The following is an 8,449-nucleotide window of genomic DNA, read 5'->3' as shown; positions in this document are numbered from 1 at the left end:
GCCTCATTTTGCCATTAACCATGCTCAAGCATACAATCAGCCACCTGTTCACACCAATTGGCGTGCTCCTGTCACATCAAATACTTACCCACGAGCCTATCCCGGACCAAGTTTCAGGCCTAGGCCAGCATTCAGGGGAGAAAGGGAACAGAAAAAGAAAACTTACACTCCATTGGGAGAGTCTTACACTAGTCTGTTCCACAGGCTGAGACAGCTAGACATGCTGAGACCAATACAATCCAAACTACCCAATCCTCCTCCAAAGAATCTGGATTACACCATTAGCTGTGAATATTGCTCCGGTGCACCAGGCCATGATACGGAGAAATGTTGGCATTTGAAAAATGCAATACAAGAGCTGATTGATACTAATAAAATCGAGGTTCAAACCCCCGAAGCTCCAAATATCAATAGAAATCCAATGCCAGCCCATCAAGAGGCTAATATGATAGAAATCATACAAGCTGATGGGGAGACAAAGAAGCCGTCACAAACTGTCATGATGATCAAGTCTCATGAAACCAAGCCAGATAAGCAGTTAATGGAGGAGAAGCCGGTGTCTAAGCATAACAAGAATGGTGGTGAACCGTCTATGATAGTCGATGAGGGATCATCGAACAAAGTTGCCGCAAAACAAGAGAGGACAAAGGTGATAGTACCAGGGGTTGCTAACAAACCCGTCGTAATTGTGGAAGGAGCACGTACAGATCGAGTTATTATTGCACCTGTAATTCAGCTGCCAATCATCAACAACAAAACCATCCCATGGAACTATGAACGGATGACCGTAATGTACAAGGGCAAAGAAATCAAGGAAGAAGTGTGTGAGGTGCAAGGCTTGACTCGTTCGGGAAGATGTTTTACTCCCGAAGAGCTGAGAAAAACTAAAAACAATCCAATGCCAACAAAGAGAGCTGTGACGGAAGAAGAGGCGGAGGAGTTTTTAAGAAAAATGAAACTCCATGATTATTCTGTTGTGGATCAATTAAAGAAGACCCCCGCTCAAATTTCATTGTTGTCATTACTGATCCATTCAGAGGAACACCGTCTGGCGTTGATGAAAATCCTGAATGAAGCTCATGTTCCTGAAAAGATCTCTGTAAATCATTTGGGCAAAATAGCCAACAGAATCTTTGAGACAAACAGAATTACATTTGCTGATGATGAATTACCTGTGGAAGGTACCGAGCACAACAGAGCTCTTTACCTCACCGTGAAATGTGAAAACTCCGTAGTAACCCGGGTATTGGTTGACAATGGGTCCAGTGCAAACATATGCCCTCTCTCCACTTTAAACAAATTAAAAATTAAAGAGGAGAGGATCCAGAAGAATAGTATCTGCGTACGAGGATTTGACGGTGGAAGCAGAGATTCATTTGGCGACATAGTGTTGGAACTAACTATAGGGCCAGTTGAATTCACAATGGAATTCCAAGTGTTGGACATATCTGTTTCTTACAACTTGTTATTGGGTCGACCATGGATCCATGCTGCTAAAGCAGTCCCGTCAACACTACATCAGGCAGTCAAGTTTGAATAGGATCATCAAGAAATAGTCGTGCATGGAGAAGAAAGTTTGAATGCTCACAACAACACCATTGTACCGGTCGAGGGAACAGAAATTGACCAAGGACCATGGGTATACCAAGTGTCCGACACGGTGTCGGTAGAGAAAATTCCAGAAGGAAAATACCTTTCGAATCCAAAGATATCCTCTGCATCAGTCATGATAGCTTATGAAATGCTGAAGAATGGCTTTATACCCGGCAAAGGTCTGGGCTTATCTATGCAAGGAATTGTACAACCAGTATCTCTCCCCGAGAACTGGGGAACATTCGGTTTAGGGTTTATACCCACCGCCAACGACGTAATAAGGGCCAGGAAGTTGAAACACCAAGCGTGGGTTCTTCCAAAACCAGTACCACATCTGTCAAATTCTTTTGTCAAGACCGGCGCTAAAAATCGCCCGATAACAGCAATTCCTAAATCCCGGGTCAATCCTGAGAAGGAATTAATTGAAAGGTTCGAGAAATTGTTTAGTGATGTGAATATGTTGGAAAGCGGAGAAGGGTGTAGCAACGCAGAAGTTCAATTCGTTGGGCCAGAAACAAAGCTCAATAATTGGAAAGCCACTCCTCTCCCAATTCGAAAGGAGTCTTGGTAGTTTATTTTGATTTTCTTTCAGTTTGTTTGGGTTATTTCAAGGTTGTAATCCCAAAGTTTATCTTACAGTTGGTTTGAAGTGTGCAAAACCTTGTTATCTTTCATCATCCAATAAAAAGCAGTTTCCTTTTTATTATCATTCCTAATAGCTTTCTTTTCTTTTTCTTCTTTTCTGTACAGTTCCTTTTACGCTGGCTCTAGTGATATGGCATGCATGAGGAATCCTCAGCCCAGTCTTAAAAATCAATCTGGTTCCGAAATATTAATTCAAGAAATATATTGTGATTATGAATCAGAATATGATGAAGATGAGGTTTTTGAAGAGATTAGTAAAGAGTTAATTCACTTTGAGGAAAAAATCAAACCTAACTTGAGTGATACCGAGGACGTCAATATAGGGGACACGAGTAATGTCCGGGAAACTAAAATAAGTGTCCATCTCGAACCTTAACCCTGCCAAGTGCGCATTTGGAGTTCCATCCGGAAAGTTGCTGGGATTCATAGTCAGTCGACGAGGCATTGAGCTAGATCCGTCAAAGATCAAAGCCATCCAAGAACTGCCACCCCCAAGAAACAAAACTGAAGTAATGAGTTTGTTGGGAAGGTTAAATTATATCAGCAGGTTTATTGCTCAGCTCACAACAACCTGTGAGCCAATTTTCAAATTGTTAAAAAAGGATGCTACAGTCAAATGGACCGATGAGTGTCAAGAAGCGTTCGACAAAATAAAAGGGTACTTGTCAAACCCACCCGTATTGGTCCCGCCAGAGCCAGAAAGACCTTTGATTCTTTACTTAACGGTTTTGGAAAATTCATTTGGTTGTGTATTGGGGCAGCATGACCTTACTGGCAGAAAAGAACAGGCCATCTACTACCTTAGCAAGAAGTTCACAGCTTATGAGGTTAAGTATACTCATCTGGAAAAGACATGTTGCGCCCTAACATGGGTAGCTCAAAAATTGAAACACTATTTGTCATCCTATACTACTTACCTCATTTCTCGGTTGGATCCGTTGAAATACATTTTTCAAAAGCCTATGCCAATAGGAAGACTTGCAAAGTGGCAGATATTGCTCACGGAATTCGACATCATCTATGTGACTCGAACTGCAATGAAGGCTCAAGCACTGGCCGATCATTTAGCCGAAAACCCGGTCGATGAGGAATATGAGCCGTTGAAGACTTATTTTCCTGATGAAGAAACAATGCATATCGACGAGGTGGAACAAATTGAAAAACCTGGCTGGAAACTTTTCTTTGATAGAGCCGCCAACATGAAAGGAGTCGGAATAGGAGCTGTAATCATTTCTGAAACAGGGCATCACTATCCTGTTACGGCTCAATTGCGATTTTATTGCACCAATAATATGGCTGAATACGAAGCTTGCATTTTGGGGTTAAGGCTAGCTGCAGACATGGGTATCCGAGAAATCTTAGTCATGGGAGATTCGGATCTTTTGGTACATCAAATTCAGGGAGAATGGGAGACCCGAGACTTAAAGCTCATCCCGTACCGGCAATGTCTACATGATCTTTGTCAGCGGTTTCAATCAGTGGAATTCCAACATATTCCAAGAATCCATAATGAGGTTGCCGATGCATTGGCTACCCTAGCATCAATGTTGCACCATCCGGACAAAGCTTATGTAGATCCAATACATATTCAAGTCCACGATCAGCACGCTTATTGCAATATGGTTGAAGAAGAATTTGATGGTGAACCATGGTTCCACGACATCAAGGAGTATATCAGAATGGGGATATATCCCGCACAAGCCACAGGAGATCAAAAGAGGACCATTAGGCGATTAGCAAATGGATTCTTCTTAAGCGGAGGAGTTTTGTATAAAAGAACACCAGATCTCGGATTATTAAGATGCATAGATGCCAGACAAGCTACAACTGTCATGTCTGAAGTACATTCAGGAGTTTGCGGACCCCACATGAGTGGATATGTGTTGGCAAAGAAAATCCTCCGAGCTGGTTACTATTGGCTTACCATGGAGAGAGATTGTATCAGTTTTGTACGCAAGTGTCATCAATGCCAAATACACGGAGATTTGATTCATTCTCCACCATCCGAGTTGCACACAATGTCGGCACCATGGCCTTTCGTTGCTTGGGGCATGGATGTGATTGGTCCAATTGAGCCGGCAGCATCCAATGGACACAGATTCATTCTGGTAGCTATTGATTATTTTACCAAATGGGTTGAGGCCAAGACATTCAAATCAGTAACCAAGAAAGCTGTGGTCGATTTTGTCCACTCAAATATCATATGTCGATTCGGAATCCCGAAGGTGATCATCACAGATAACGGTGCTAATCTCAACAGCAACTTAATGAAAGAAGTATGTCAACAGTTTAAGATTACACATCGTAACTCTACCCCATATCGGCCCAAGGCGAATGGAGCAGTAGAAGCAGCCAACAAAAACATAAAGAAGATACTTCGGAAAATGGTAGAAGGTTCAAAACAATGGCATGAAAAATTACCATTTGCATTATTGGGATACCGCACTACTGTTCGCACTTCAGTAGGAGCAACTCCTTATTTGTTGGTATACGGCACTGAAGCAGTAATTCCTGCAGAAATTGAGATTCCTTCCCTTCGGATCATCGCCGAAGCAAAGATTGATGATGATGAATGGGTCAAAACCCGTCTGGAACAGTTAAACTTGATTGATGAAAAACGATTAACCGCAGTATGCCATGGTCAATTATATCAAAGAAGAATAGAAAGAGCATACAACAAAAAGGTACGTCCTCGGAAATTTGAAGTAGGACAGCATGTTCTGAAATGTATTCTTCCACATCAAGTTGAAGCAAAGGGCAAATTTGCCCCGAATTGGCAAGGACCATTCATTGTGACCAGAGTATTATCAAATGGTGCACTATGCTTAACAGACATTGAAGGCAAATGCATAGATATGGCGATCAATTCTGACGCAGTAAAGAGATATTATGCATAACTTTTTGAGTGTTTATATTTAGCATTATTTCGAAGATTGGAATGACAAAGGCAATTTATTCTGCTATCCAAACACTATACCATTTGCTTCCCCTTTGAGCCATACTTGTTTCTTTCCTACCCTCTCTTGGAATCAATAAAAATCAAGTATTATTAAAAAAAAAATCATCATTATTATACGGGTGAACTACGTTTGACCTGATTCCTCAAAGAAGGATACGTAGGCGCTTCACGGCTCGGTCATAGGGTGCACAATATACATAAAATGTGCACAAAAAGAAACATCAAGCAACCCCAATCAAGGAACTGGGGCAAGAATTGTATTGAAAACAAGAAAAGACTCCAAGAGTCGTAATTTTAAACACATACCAAAATTGTTTAGCTTTTCCATTCCTAACCCTATACCAGAAAGACCTTTCGACCAATCTTAGAAAAATGCTAAGTCAAGCAAATAAAGATGGTTCATAACATTCTGGTACAAACAAGAAAAGAAAGTAAAAACGAGAGAGTCTTATAGGTGAAAACCCAAACGGGCACCATAAGGAGACGGAAGTTGAGAGAAAAGTAAAATGAGAGAGTCTTATTGGTGAAAACCTTTGTAGGCACCATAAGGCGAAAAGGGAGTAAGAAATGAACAAATGAGGAAGGTTTATTGGTGAAAACTCTTTGAGACGTTACAAGTCCAACAGGTCTGTGTAATGAAAAATGAAGTTGAGTTATGAAAATTTTGGCAAAAACAAAAATGAGACAATTGAAAGGAGATTGATTAAAAGACTGGGTTGATTAATCCGAAATGCATACCCTGATCATTGGTGCCAGTAACTCCAATCAGATAAGTTTTTATTCTTTCTCAAACAGTCATCCAAAATTGGATTTTTCTTTTTATAATTGTCGAAATCAACGTATTTCGTCACTAATAATCTTACTTTTCTAAAAACTTTGAGATAAGTTTTATTCCAAACAAACAAGAAGGAATGTCAAGGTATGCTACCAAGATCCAAGGCTACAAAATACAACCACGAAAGGTGGGAGATAAAAGATATGGGTATAAGAAGGGTGAAATCAAAAGTGGATCAGCAAAGTCAGAAGGGACATATGATTACAGTTAAAAAGGTTTTGAAGGAAAACATACAGAGGGAAATCCTATAGTCGAGAATCAATTACAAAGACAAAACAATCTTTTCAACCATTCTAAAGCAACAAAGAGAAACGAAGAGAATCATCACCATCGGCAAGAATACCCCAGTCAACCACCCTGCTTTAAACTAATGAAGTTTTCTTTGATTTAAAACAGGGGCAAATACAATATTTGTGTCAGGAAATACATGATAAAGAAATTGAAGAAGTCAGGCGTCCACCTGGAGAATGAGGACAAAGAATCGAAGAAATCAGGCGTCCACCTGGAGAATGAGGATGAGAAAAGAAGAACTCAGGCGTCCACCTGGAGAATGAGGATGAGAAAAGAAGAAGTCAGGCGTCCACCTGGAGAATGAGGATGAGAAAAGAAGAAGTCAGGCGTCCACCTGGAGAATGAGGATGAGAAAAAGAAAGGTCAGGCGTCCACCTGGAGAATGAGGACAAAGAATTGAAGAAATCAGGCGTCCACCTGGAGAATGAGGATAAAGAAATTGAAGAAGTCAGGCGTCCACCTGGAGAATGAGGACAAAGAATCGAAGAAATCAGGCGTCCACCTGAAGAATGAGGACAGAGAAAAGAAGAAGTCAGGCGTCCACCTGGAGAATGAGGATGAGAAAAGAAGAAGTCAGGCGTCCACCTGGAGAATGAGGATGAGAATTAAAGAAGTCAGGCGTCCACCTAGAGAATGAGGATGAGAAAAAGAAGAGGTCAGGCGTCCACCTGGAGAATGAGGACAAAGAATTGAAGAAATCAGGCGTCCACCTGGAGAATGAGGATAAAGAAATTGAAGAAGTCAGGCGTCCACCTGGAGAATGAGGACAAAGAATCGAAGAAATCAGGCGTCCACCTGAAGAATGAGGACAAAAAATTGAATGAATCAGGCATCCACCTGAAGAATGAGGACAAAGAATTAAAGAAATCAGGCGTCCACCTGGAGAATGAGGATGAGAAAAAAAAGAAGTCAGGCGTCCACCTGGAGAATGAGGATGAGAAAAGAAGAAGTCAGGCGTCCACCTGGAGAATGAGGATGAGAATTAAAGAAGTCAGGCGTCCACCTGGAGAATGAGGATGAGAAAAAGAAAGGTCAGGCGTCCACCTGGAGAATGAGGACAAAGAATTGAAGAAATCAGGCGTCCACCTGGAGAATGAGGATAAAGAAATTGAAGAAGTCAGGCGTCCACCTAGAGAATGAGGACAAAGAATCGAAGAAATCAGGCGTCCACCTGAAGAATGAGGACAAAGAATCGAAGAAGTCAGGCGTCCACCTGGAGAATAAGGACAAAGAATCGAAGAAATCAGGCGTCCACCTGGAGAATGAGAACAAAGAATCGAAGAAATCAGGCGTCCACCTGGAGAATGAGGATGAGAAAAGAAGAAGTCAGGCGTGCCCCTGGAGAATGAGGATAAGAATCGAAGAAATCAGGCGTCCACCTGGAGAATGAGGATGAGAAAAGAAGAAGTCAGGCGTCCACCTGGAGAATGAGGATGAGAATTAAAGAAGTCAGGCGTCCACCTGGAGAATGAGGACAAAGAATTGAAGAAGTCAGGCGTCCACCTGGAGAATGAGGACAAAGAATTGAAGAAGTCAGGCGTCCACCTGGAGAATGAGGACAAAGAATCGAAGAAATCAAGCGTCCACCTGGAGAATGAGGATGAGAAAAGAAGAAGTCAGGCGTCCACCTGAAGAATGAGGACAAAGAATTGAAGAAATCAGGCGTCCACCTGGAGAATGAGGATAAAGAAATTGAAGAAGTCAGGCGCCCACCTGGAGAATGAGGACGAAAATTGAATGAGTCAGGCGTCCACCTGGAGAATGAGGATAAAGAAATTGAAGAAATCAGGCGTCCACCTGGAAGAATGAGGACAAAGAATTGAAGAAATCAGGCGTCCACCTGGAGAATGAGGATAAAGGAATCGAAGAAGTCAGGCGTCCACCTGGAGAGTGAGGACAGAGAATTAAAGAAGTCAGGCGTCCACCTGGAGAATGAGGATAAAGAGAGAAAAGAAACAGTCAAGGCACCCACCTGAAGAACAAGGGAATGCAATTGAAGTGATGAAATCAAAAGCTCGCTCATATGAAAGGAGCACATTTAGAATCAATAAAGCAGGGGAGTCCAACAGAATCCCCAGCAAGAAAACAACAAGAGTCCCAAAAGAAAATACGGGACATAATGAAAA

Source organism: Nicotiana sylvestris, chromosome 12 (genome assembly GCF_000393655.2).
Source record: "Nicotiana sylvestris chromosome 12, ASM39365v2, whole genome shotgun sequence".
In the NCBI taxonomy this organism is placed as follows: Eukaryota; Viridiplantae; Streptophyta; class Magnoliopsida; order Solanales; family Solanaceae; genus Nicotiana; species Nicotiana sylvestris.
Note: the sequence above shows the minus strand (reverse complement) of the source record.